This window comes from Panulirus ornatus, chromosome 6 (genome assembly GCF_036320965.1).
Source record: "Panulirus ornatus isolate Po-2019 chromosome 6, ASM3632096v1, whole genome shotgun sequence".
Lineage (NCBI taxonomy): Eukaryota > Metazoa > Arthropoda > Malacostraca > Decapoda > Palinuridae > Panulirus > Panulirus ornatus.
In genome coordinates this window covers 16,997,487-17,010,913 of record NC_092229.1, presented here as the reverse complement: position 1 = coordinate 17,010,913, position 13,427 = coordinate 16,997,487, and positions in this window count along the sequence as shown.

Sequence of the window (13,427 nt, the reverse complement as noted above, 5' to 3'; positions counted from 1 at the left end):
GATATGTGTTTTATTACCTCTCTTGAAGTTGTGATATCCATGTATATTTAGTATTCAGGAAATCTCTTTCTAAAGTTTATGTGGCAGGTACTGCATGAATGTTAAGTGGTATAAATAGATTAGGCAGTCAGGATAAAGTTTTACAATGAATGAGGGGCTTCAAGATGTATTTAGTTATATTTGTACCTTGAGACTTTGGTAAAGAGCTGTTGCAAGTGGAACATAATGAATGATCCATGATTTTAATGTAAGAATACTACAAACACTCCATGGTTTGTGTATACTAAATAGGCTAATGAAAGGAGGTATGGTAACATTTGCTGCTTTTGTTTTCCATAATGTTATATGGCTTATACATTATCAACCATCATGACTCAGTAATTTATATCTTAAAAGAAAAACAAGATTACTAAGTTTTATCTCCAAAGTGCTACATGAAACTGTGGTATTTCTTAGTCCCTTTCATCATGTTTGTAGATTTAAATGATGAATTTACAACTCATTTACATAACACACTTATGATAGGTTTTTACTAATTGCAGGAATGAAATATGTATATTCTAAAATAATTAGGTTGTTGGAAAGTTTTAGAAGTTCCGTGAAAACCCATGTTTTTGGTTTACAGTATCCATTTTATGGGTCAATAGGAATATGTCAAGGTTTAAAGTGTGTGCCAACATTTTCTGTGCATTATCTCATCATACCACCTCCCTTGAAATTATTGAGTCCTCTCTGACTCTGGCCTGCTCCTTCCCTGCACCTCACACCAGTATTATATACAGGTGCACCACCGAATTTCCGGCAACTGATGGTTCGGCACCTTTAGTCCGGACAAAATTACATGAGGGAACTTGAAATTACCGCGGCCACTAGACTAGTTTACTGGGCGGCTATGGATGGCATTGTGTGTAGGGTGCGCTTACTTACATTCTTTACACTGCACTTAATGGTAATACTGCAATTCTGTGAGATTCTTAGCTTATTTTGCTTAGATTTAACCCTAGCTATGGCTTCTAAGACATATCAGTGTCGGTTGTGGTGTCAAACGTAAACACCAGTCCATGTCGATCCAAGATAAAGTAAAACTGTTGAAAAAATGGACCGTGGTGTTTTGGTGCGTAAGCTGTGTGACATCTACAGTACTGGTTCATCAACTGTTTATGATACAAAGTAGCAAAGGGAGAAAATACTGAAATTCTATGTAGACAGTGATTCCAAGAAGCAAATGATTAGAAGAACATTGAAAGATGGTAAGAGTACTGAGCAAGATCGAGTGATGATGGAGTGGTTTCTACAGTGTTGGAGTGATGAAGTGGACTTGTCAGGCAGCATGATAATGATCTATGCTGTCGCTCCATAAAGAACTTAAATTACAACATGAACATGACAATAGTGAAGGATGGCTTCAAAGATTCAAGAAGCGTCTTGGAATTTCCATGATTAAAGTGTTCGGAGAAAAGCAGTATGCAAGCCATGAAGGAGCTGCCGAGTACGTGGACGAATGTGTGAAACTTGTAGCTGACGAGCACCTCAGTCCTGAGCAGGTGTATAATACAGACGAAACGGCATTATTCTGGTGATGCACATGGGAGATGTATAATTAGTGGGTTAGGGGTGTGTTGATGAATTATTATTACGTGACCATGGTTGGTCCGGCAAAGTGGTTCATCTGGCAAGGCTTTGGAACCAAGAGTGCCGGAAAATCAGTGGTGTACCTGTATTTAAAGCAGTTGTCAACAAACTTGTGGCACAACCAAATTTCACCTACTTGCAGTAATGCTTCGAGTTAAAAGTCCTCTTTGGCAGGGTTGTATTGTTGGAGTACAATCTCACTGAAGAACTTGCCCAAGGATTCCATCCTTTCCCTAATACCAATTGTAGAACATCCTTGAAACTGCAGGAATCCCTGTAGAAGGTGTCCTGAGATTATATGATCATAATGAATTGTAACAATCAACAAACTTGCTTCATAATGGTCATGTAGTAAAAGATTTGATATTTGGCTTACTTTACAGAGCAATTGTGCTTGGACAAATAGACATAAAACAACAAACCAATGTAAGGCCAAATTTGCACCACATATTTACAATTAATGAAAATGTTTACATGTTAGTAGTAGTATACACCAAAACAAACTTGCTTTGTAATAGTAGTTAAGATTTATTGTAAGGTGTAAAATAACATGAAAGCAATTAATTATGAACAAATTCACGTGAAAAAACTAAGTCAAAAAACATCATCACTGAAAATTATCATAAAAATTTATGCGACAGCAGTAATACATAATAAACAAGTTGTAATGATGATGATATAATATTTACTGTTCGGTGTATTTGAGTTAACAGCAATTATAGATGAACAAATACATGTAAAACAGGAAACAAAACCTTATCAAAATGAATAATCATAAACATTTGCACCAGCAGTAGTACATGTTTCAACAAACTTCCTGTTATGGTGATACTGATATAAAATTAAAAGTATGGAGTATGCCATGTGTTAAAACGATCATTTATAAACAAAGTTATAGAAAAAAGGCAATGTAAGACCAAAAACAGTTTCATGAATTATTAATGAAACTGACATGCACAGCTGGTGGCCGTGTTCACCTCTGAGGAAATGGGAGGGCCTCATTCATCAAAGTGTTAAAAGTAGAAGTTCAGAGAGTGATGCATGTATGTGAACCTAAGGCCTTGACCATAAAAGAAAGGAAGAGGGTGGATGAATTCCAAATGAAATATCAGAAGACTGTGATGTAAGGCAGATTGAGTGTGTATGGAATGAAACTTTAAGAGAGATGTGATAGCAGGGCTAATCTAATAGAGTTGACTAGGATCTGATAAACATTGAGAACAATGAAGACTGTGAGCAAAGAAAACCTAAGAGGACTTACATGTCAGAATTGGAGAAGATAGACCAGAAAGGTAAAAAGTAGGAGTAATGGAGGTGTTGGGTTATTGGGGAGTGAACATTCAGGAGGGTGAAAGGGATGCATAAGAAATGACGAAATGGATTGTTGTGTTGTTTGGAGGTAGGGGTGTGACTTGCTGATATTAGGCTGAACCAAAGCATATGAAGTGATTAAAGTAAGCCATGGAATACTACTGGGGCCTGTTTGTGGATGGTATATATGGAAATGGTGAAGAGGTTGTGAAGTTCTATGCTGAGAAAAGACTGTTGATTGGGAATACCTGGTTTAAAAAGAGAGATATACATAAAAATATGTATGCGAGTAGGAGAGATGGTCAAAGGGCATTATTGGATTACATTTTGATTGATAGATATGTAAAAGAGAGACTCCTGGATGTTAATGTGCTGAGAGGGGCAGCTGGGGGGATGTCTGATCACTATCTTGTGAAGGCAAAGGTGAAGATTTGTAGAGGTTTTCAAAAAAGAAAGAATGTTGGGAGAAGAGAGTGGTGAGAGTAAGTGAGCTTGGAAAGGAGACTTATGCGAGGAAGTACCAGAAAAGATTGAGTGTAGAATGGCAAAAGGTGATAGCAAATGATGTGAGGGGGAAATAGGTGAGGAATGGGATGTATTTAGGTAAGCAGTGATGGCTTGCGCAGAAGATGCATGTGACATGAGAAAGGTGGGAGGTGGGCATTAGAAAGGGTAGTGAGTGGTGGGATAAAGTAGTTATTAGTGAAAGAGAAGAGAGAGGCGTTTGGACGATACCTGCAAGGAAGGAGTGCAAATGACTGGGAGATGTATAGAAGAAAGCAGCAGGAGGTCAAGAGAAAGGTGCAAGGGTTGAAAAAGAGGGCAAGTGAGAGTTGGGTAGAGAATATCATTAATTTTTAGGGAAAATAAAAAGATGTTTTGGAAGGAAGTAAATAACGTGTATAAAACGAAAAGAACTTGGAACATTGGTGAAGGGAGCAAATGGGAAGTAATAACAGGTAGTGATGCAGTGAGAGGGAGATGGAGTGAGTATTTTGAAGGCTTGTTGAATGTGTTATATGATAGAGTGGCAAATATAAGGTGTTTTGGTTGGGATGGTGTGCGAAGTAAAAAGGTCAGGGAGAATGGTTTGGTTAAGAGAAAGGAAGTAGTGAAAGCTTTAATGAAGATAAAATCCAACAAGGCGGCAGGTTTGGATGGTACTGCAGTGGAATTTATTAGAAAAGGGAGTGACTGCATTGTTGATAGGTTGGTAAGGATATTCAGTGTATGTACGGACCATGGTGAAGTGCCTCAGGATTGGCAGAATGCATGCCTAGTGCCATTGTACAAAGGCAAAGGGAATAAAGGTGAGTGTTCAAATTACAGAGGCATAAGTTTGTTGATTATTCCTGGGAAACTATATGGGAAGGTATTGATTGAGAGGGTGAAAGCACGTACAGAGCACCAGATTGGGTTTAGAAGTAGTAGAGGATGTGTGGATCAAGTGTTTGCTTTGAAGAATGTGCATGAGAAATACTTAGAAAAACAGATCGATTTGTATGTAGCATTTATGGAACTGGGAAGGCATACGATACGGTTGATAGTGATGCTTTGCGGAAAGTTAAGTCTTAAGAGCATATGGTGTGGAAGGTAAGTTGCTAGAAGCATTGAAAAGAGAGGAGAATGATTGCTACCCACTGAATGTTGGTCTGCGGCAGAGGTGTGTGATGTCTCCATGGTTGTATAATTTGTTTATGGATGGGGTGGTTAGGGAGGTAAATGCAAGAGATTTGGAGAGAGGGGCAAGTATGCAGTCTGTTGGGGATGAGAGGGCCTGGGAAGTGAGTCAATTGTTGTTCACCAATGATACAGCTCTAGTGGTTGATTCGAGTGAGAAACTGCAGAAGTTGGTGACTGAGTTTGGAAAAGTGTGTGAAAGGAGAAAGTTGAGAGTAAATGTGAACAAGAGCAAGGTTATTAGGTTCAGCAGGGTTGAGAGACAAGTTAATTGGGAGGTAAGTTTGAATGGAGAAAAATTGGAGGAAGTGAAGTGTTTTAGATGTCTGGGAGTGGAATTAGCAGCAAATGGAACCATGGAAGTGGGAATGAGTCACAGGTTAGGGGAGGGGGGTCAAGGTTCTGGGAGTGATGAAGATTGTGTGGAAGGAGAGAATGTTATCTTGGAGAGCAAAACTGGATATGTTTGAAGAAATAGTAGTTCCAACAATGTTTATTGGTTGCAAGGCATAGGCTGTAGATAGAGTTGTATGAGGAAGGGTGGATATGTTGGAAATGAAATGTTTGAGGACAATATGTGGTGCGAGGTTGTTTCACCGAGTGAGTAATGAAAGGGTAGGAGAGATGTGTGGAAATATAGAGAGTGTGGTTGAAAGAGCAGAAGAGGGTGTGTTGAAATGGTTTGGACATATGAAGAGAATGAGTGAGGAAAGATTGACAAAGAGGATGTACGTGTCAAAAGTGAAGGAAACAAGGAGAAGCGGAAGACCAAAATGGAGATGGAAGGATAGAGTGAAAAAGATTTTGAGTGACTGGAGCCTGAACATACAGGAGGTTGAGAGGCATGCAAGGAATAGAATGAATTGGAACAATGTTATACATGCTGTCATTGGATTGAACCAGGGCATGTAATGCGTCTGGGGTAAACCATATAGAGTTTTATGGGGCCTGGATGTGGAAAGGGAGCTGGTTTTGGTGCATTACACATGACAGCTAGAGACTAAGTGTGAATGAAAGTGGCCTTTGTTGTCTCTTCCTAACACTACCTCGTGCACACGCAGGGGAAGGGGGGTGCCATTTCATGTGTGGCAGGGTGGCGGCGGGAATGGATGAAGGCAGCATGTATGAATATGTACGTGTATATATGTATATTTTCCCTGGGGATAGGGGAGAAAGAATACTTCCCACGTATTCCCTGCGTGTCGTAGAAGGCGACTAAAAGGGAAGGGAGCGGGGGGCTGGAAATCCTCCCCTCTCTTTTTTTTTTTTTTTTTTTTTTCCCAAAAAGAAGGAACAGAGAAGAGGGCCAGGTGAGGATATTCCCTCAGAGGCCCAGTCCTCTGTTCTTAACGCTACTTCGCTATCACGGGAAATGGCGAATAGTATGAAAAAAAAAAATATATGTATATGGCTGTGTATGTATATGTTGAAATGTATAAGTATGTATATGTGCGGGTGTGGGCATTTAGGTATGTACATGTGTTTGTGGGTGGGCTGGGCCATTCTTTCGTCTGTTTCCTTGCGCTACCTCGCTGATGCAGGAGAAGCGACAAAATATAATAAATAAAAAATGAAATAATATATATATATATATATATATATGAGAAGAAAGATCATGAGAGGCAAGTGTTTTGGGAGCAGCTGAATGAGTGTGTTAGTGGTTTTGATGCACGAGACCGGGTTATAGTGATGGGTGATTTGAATGCAAAGGTGAGTAATGTGGAAGTTGAGGGAATAATTGGTATACATGGGGTGTTCAGTGTTGTAAATGGAAATGGTGAAGAGCTTGTAGATTTATGTGCTGAAAAAGGACTGATGATTGGGAATACCTGGTTTAAAAAGCGCGATATACATAAGTATACTTATGTAAGTAGGAGAGATGGCCAGAGAGCGTTATTGGATTACGTGTTAATTGACAGGCGTGCGAAAGAGAGACTTTTGGATGTTAATGTGCTGAGAGGTGCAACTGGAGGGATGTCTGATCATTATCTTGTGGAGGCTAAGGTGAAGATTTGTATGGGTTTTCGGAAAAGAAGAGTGAATGTTGGGGTGAAGAGGGTGGTGAGAGTAAGTGAGCTTGGGAAGGAGACCTGTGTGAGGAAGTACCAGGAGAGACTGAGTACAGAATGGAAAAAGGTGAGAGCAATGGAAGTAAGGGGAGTGGGGGAGGAATGGGATGTATTTAGGGAATCAGCGATGGATTGCGCAAAAGATGCTTGTGGCATGAGAAGAGTGGGAGGTGGGTTGATCAGAAAGGGTAGTGAGTGGTGGGATGAAGAAGTAAGAGTATTAGTGAAAGAGAAGAGAGAGGCATTTGGATGATTTTTGCAGGGAAAAAATGCAATTGAGTGGGAGATGTATAAAAGAAAGAGACAGGAGGTCAAGAGAAAGGTGCAAGAGGTGAAAAAAAGGGCAAATGAGAGTTGGGGTGAGAGAGTATCATTAAATTTTAGGGAGAATAAAAAGATGTTCTGGAAGGAGGTAAATAAAGTGCGTAAGACAAGGGAGCAAATGGGAACTTCAGTGAAGGGCGCAAATGGGGAGGTGATAACAAGTAGTGGTGATGTGAGAAGGAGATGGAGTGAGTATTTTGAAGGTTTGTTGAATGTGTTTGATGATAGAGTGGCAGATATAGGGTGTTTTGGTCGAGGTGGTGTGCAAAGTGAGAGGGTTAGGGAAAATGATTTGTTAAACAGAGAAGAGGTAGTGAAAGCTTTGCGGAAGATGAAAGCCGGCAAGGCAGCAGGTTTGGATGGTATTGCAGTGGAATCTATTAAAAAAGGGGGTGACTGTATTGTTGACTGGTTGGTAAGGTTATTTAATGTATGTATGATTCATGGTGAGGTGCCTGAGGATTGGCGGAATGCGTGCATAGTGCCATTGTACAAAGGCAAAGGGGATAAGAGTGAGTGCTCAAATTACAGAGGTATAAGTTTGTTGAGTATTCCTGGTAAATTATATGGGAGGGTATTGATTGAGAGGGTGAAGGCATGTACAGAGCATCAGATTGGGGAAGAGCAGTGTGGTTTCAGAAGTGGTAGAGGATGTGTGGATCAGGTGTTTGCTTTGAAGAATGTATGTGAGAAATACTTAGAAAAGCAAATGGATTTGTATGTAGCATTTATGGATCTGGAGAAGGCATATGATAGAGTTGATAGAGATGCTCTGTGGAAGGTATTAAGAATATATGGTGTGGGAGGAAAGTTGTTAGAAGCAGTGAAAAGTTTTTATCGAGGATGTAAGGCATGTGTACGTGTAGGAAGAGAGGAAAGTGATTGGTTCTCAGTGAATGTAGGTTTGCGGCAGGGGTGTGTGATGTCTCCATGGTTGTTTAATTTGTTTATGGATGGGGTTGTTAGGGAGGTAAATGCAAGAGTTTTGGAAAGAGGGGCAAGTATGAAGTCTGTTGGGGATGAGAGAGCTTGGGAAGTGAGTCAGTTGTTGTTCGCTGATGATACAGCGCTGGTGGCTGATTCATGTGAGAAACTGCAGAAGCTGGTGACTGAGTTTGGTAAAGTGTGTGGAAGAAGAAAGTTAAGAGTAAATGTGAATAAGAGCAAGGTTATTAGGTACAGTAGGGTTGAGGGTCAAGTCAATTGGGAGGTGAGTTTGAATGGAGAAAAACTGGAGGAAGTGAAGTGTTTTAGATATCTGGGAGTGGATCTGGCAGCGGATGGAACCATGCAAGCGGAAGTGGATCATAGGGTGGGGGAGGGGGCGAAAATTCTGGGGGCCTTGAAGAATGTGTGGAAGTCGAGAACATTATCTCGGAAAGCAAAAATGGGTATGTTTGAAGGAATAGTGGTTCCAACAATGTTGTATGGTTGCGAGGCGTGGGCTATGGATAGAGTTGTGCGCAGGAGGATGGATGTGCAGGAAATGAGATGTTTGAGGACAATGTGTGGTGTGAGGTGGTTTGATCGAGTGAGTAATGTAAGGGTAAGAGAGATGTGTGGAAATAAAAAGAGCGTGGTTGAGACAGCAGAAGAGGGTGTTTTGAAGTGGTTTGGGCACATGGAGAGAATGAGTGAGGAAAGATTGACCAAGAGGATATATGTGTCGGAGGTGGAGGGAACGAGGAGAAGAGGGAGACCAAATTGGAGGTGGAAAGATGGAGTGAAAAAGATTTTGTGTGATCGGGGCCTGAACATGCAGGAGGGTGAAAGGAGGGCAAGGAATAGAGTGAATTGGAGCGATGTGGTATACAGGGGTTGACGTGCTGTCAGTGGATTGAATCAAGGCATGTGAAGCGTCTGGGGTAAACCATGGAAAGCTGTGTAGGTATGTATATTTGCGTGTGTGGACGTGTGTATGTACATGTGTATGGGGGGGGGGGGGGGGGTTGGGCCATTTCTTTCGTCTGTTTCCTTGCGCTACCTCGCAAACGCGGGATACAGCGACAAAGTATAAAAAAAAAAAAAAAAAAAAAAAAAATGTATATTTTATTTTTATTATAGTTTGTCGCTGTCTCCCATGTTAGTAAGGTAGCACAAGGCAACAGACAAAAGAACGGCCCAATCCACCCACATATATACACATATATACACATTTACATATTCATACATGCTGCCTTCATCCATTCCCACTGCCACCCCGCCACACATGAAATGACACCCACTCCCCCCCAAATGCGCGCAAAGTAGCGCTAGGAAAAGACAAGGCCACATTCGTTCACACTCAGTCTCTAGTTGACATGTGTAATGCACCGAAACCACAGCTCCCTTTCCACATCCAGGCCTAACAAAACTTTCCATGGTTTACCCCAGACGCTTCACATGCCCTGGTTCAATCCATTGACAGCACATCGACCCCAGTATACCACATTGTTCCAATTCACTCTTTTCCTTGCACGCCTTTCACCCTCCTGTATGTTCAGGCCCCGATCGCTCAAAATCTTTTTCACTTCATCCTTCCACCTTCAATTTAGTCTCCCACTTCTCCTTATTCCCTCCACCTCTGACACACACATCCTCTTCGTCAATCTATCCTCACTCATTCTCTCCATGTGACCAAACCATTTCAATACACCCTCTTCTGCTCTCTCAACCACACTCTTTGTTACCACACACTGTCCTCAAACATTTCATTTCCAACACATCCACCCTCCTCCACACAACCCTTTCTATCGCCCATGCCTCACAACCTTATAACATTGTTGGAATAACTATTCCTTCAAATAACGTTCTCGCCTTCCACACATTCTTCAACGCTCCCAGAACCTTCGCCCCCTCTCCCACCCTGTGACTCACTTCCACTTCCATGGTTCCATCCGCTGCCAAATCCACTCACAGATATCTAAAACACTTCACTTCCTCCAGTTTTTCTCCACTCAAACTTACCTCCCACTTTACTTGTCCCTCAACCCTACTGACCCTAAAAACCTTGCTCTTATTCACATTTACTCTTAGCCTTCTTCTTTCACACACTTTACCAAACTCAGTCACCAACTTCTGCAGTTTCTCACCCAAATCAGCCACCAGCACTGTATCATCAGTGAACAACAACTGACTCACTTCCCAAGCCCTCTCATCGACAACAAACTGCATTCTTGCCCCTCTCTTGAAAACTCTTGCATTCACCTCCCTACCAACCCCATCCCTAAACAAATTAAACAACCATGGAGACATCACACACCCCTGCCGCAAACCGACATTCACTGGGAACCAATCACTTTCCTCTCTTCGTACTCATACACATGCCTTACATCCTTGATAAAAACATTTCACTGCTTCTAGGAACTTACCTATCAACTCTGTCATATGCCTTCTCCAGATCCATAAATGCTACATACAAATCCATCTGCTTTTCTAAGTATTTCTCATGCATTCTTCATAGCAAACACCTGATCCACACATCCTCTACCACTTCTGAAACCACACTGCTCCTCCCATTCCGATGCTCTGTACATGCCTTCACCCTCTCAATTAATACCCTCCCATACAATTTGCCAGGAATACTCAACAAACTTATACCTCTGTAATTCAAACACCCACCTTAATCCCCTTTGCCTTTGTACAATGGCACTATACAGGCATTCTACCAATCCTCAGGCACTTCACCATGAACCATACATACATTGAATATCCTCAACCAACCAGTCACCAACACAGTCACCCCCTTTTTTAATAAACTCCACAGCAATTCCATCCAAACCCGTCGCCTTGCTGGCTTTCATCTTCCTGCAAAGCTTTCACTACCTCTTCTCTGTTTACCAAATCATTCTCCTTGACCCTCTCACTTCACACACCATCTCTACCAAAACACCCTGTATCTGCCACTCTTATCATCGAACTACATTCAACAAACCCTCAAAATACTCACTCCATCTCCCTCTCACTTCACCACTACTTGTTATTACCTCCCCATTTGCCCCTTCACCGATGTTCCCATTTGTTCTCTTGTCTTACACACTTTATTTAACTCCTTCCAAAACATCTTTTTATTCTCCCTAAACTTTAATGATTCTCACCCTAACTCTCATTTGCCCTCTTTTTCACCTCTTGTACCTTTCTCTTGACCTCTTGCCTCTTCCTTTTGTACATCTCCGAGTCATTTACACTATATCCCTGCAGAAATCATCTACATGCCTCTCTCTTCTCTTTCACTAACAATCTTCCTTCTTCATCCCACCACTCACAACCATTTCTAATCGGCCCACCTCCCATCTTTATCATGACAGGCATCTTTTGCACAAGCCATCACTGCTTCCCTAAATACATCCTATTCCTACCCCACTCCTCTTACGTCATTTGCTCTCACCTTTTTCCATTCTGCACCCAATTTCTCCTGGTACTTCCTCACCCAAGTCTCCTTTCCAAGCTCACTTACTCTCACCACTCTCTTCACTCCAGCATTCTCTCTTCTTTTCTGAAAACCTTTACATATCTTCACCTTCACCTCCACAAGATAATGATCAGACATCCCTCCAGTTGCCCCTCTCTGCACATGAACATCCAAAAGTCTCTCTTTCACATGCCTATCAATTAATACGTAATCCAGTAACGCTCTCTTGCCATCTCTCCTATTTACATACATATACTTATGTATATCTCTTTTTAAACCAGGTATTCTCAATCACCAGTCCTTTTTCAGCACACAAATCTACAAGCTCTTCACCATTTCCATTTACAACACTGAACACCCCATGTATGCCAATTATACCCTCAACTGCAAAATTACTCACCTTTGCATTCAAATTACCCATCACTATAACTCGGTCTCCTGCATCAAAGCTTCTAACTCACTCACTCAGCTGCTCCCAGAACACTTGCCTCTCATGATCTTTCTTCTCAAAACCAGGTGCTTAGGCACCAATAATCACCCATCTCTCTCCATCCACTTTCAGTTTTACCCATATCAATCTAGTTTACATTCTTATACTCTATCACATACTCCCACAACTCCTGCTACAGGAGTAGTGCTACTTCTTCCTTGGCTCTTGTCCTCTCACCAACCCTTGACTTTATTCCCAAGACATTCTCAAACCACTCTTCCCCTTTGCCCTTGAGCTTCTTTCACTCAGAGCCAAAACATCCAGGTTCCTTTCCTCAAACATACTACCTATCTCTCCTTTTTTCTCATCTTGGTTACATCCACATACATTTAGACACCTCAATCTGAGCCTTCGAGGAGGATGAGCACTCCCCGCATGACTCCTTCTTCTGTTTCCCCTTTTAGAAAGTTAAAATACAAGGTGGGGAAGGTTTCTAGCCTCCAGCTCCCGTCGCCTTTAGTTGCCTTCTACAGCACGTGGGGAATGCGTGGGAAGTATTCTCTCTCCCCTATCCCCAGGGATATATATGTGTGTGTGTGTATGAGTGGATGGGCCAAATTTCATCTGTTTCCTGGCCCTACCTCGCTGACATGGGAAACAGCTCTTGAATATAATAAAAACATGGAACCTCAGTAATGTGTCCTTCCTGTGACACAACCATGGGACCTTAGTAACATGTTCCTTCTGTGGCACAACCACTGGACCTCAGTAACATGTCCTTCCTGCAGCACAACCATGGAACCTCATCAATGTGTCCTTCATGTAGCACAACCATGAGACAGCAATGTGTCCTTCCTGTGGCTCAACCATGGGACCTCAGTAACATGTCCTTCCTGTGGCACATCCATGGGACCTCAGCAGTGTGTCTTTCCTGTGGCTCAACCATGTGACAGCAATGTGTCCTTCCTGAGGCACAACCATGTGACAGCAATGTGCCCTTCTTGCAGCACAACTACAGTACCTCAGAAACTCCTCCCTCCTGCAGCACAATTATAGTATCTCTGCAATGTGTTCTGCGAGCAGGACAACCATGGTTACCTTAGCAACATTTCCTTCCTGCAGCACAACCACAGCACCTCAGTAATGTCTCCCTTCTTCAGGTTCATACTACAACACAAACATAGGACTTAAGCAACATTTCCTTTTTGCAGCATAACTATGGGACCTCAGCAACATATACTATCTATCTGTCTATTTCCCTAGCGCCCATTCCCCCCAGAATTCCCATCAAGGGGTGGCCATGGAAAAAGTCTCCACTTACCCCTGTCCTTACATTCCCCCCTCACATACACCATTCCACTTGTTCTGCTATTTCTCTCCCTCCAGTATTCCTTACCCTATTTGCCCATGTCACAGGTGGTCTTCCACTCATACCAGCCTCTTTCATTATACTATCATACCCTCTCCTTGTAAACTCCCAGTCTTGCATTCTTTCTACTTGCCCAAACCATCTGAAAGTATTACGTTTCATCCATCTACCACTCCACAATTAATTTCCTTTGCATTCCTTCCCTTACCACATCTCTCATCA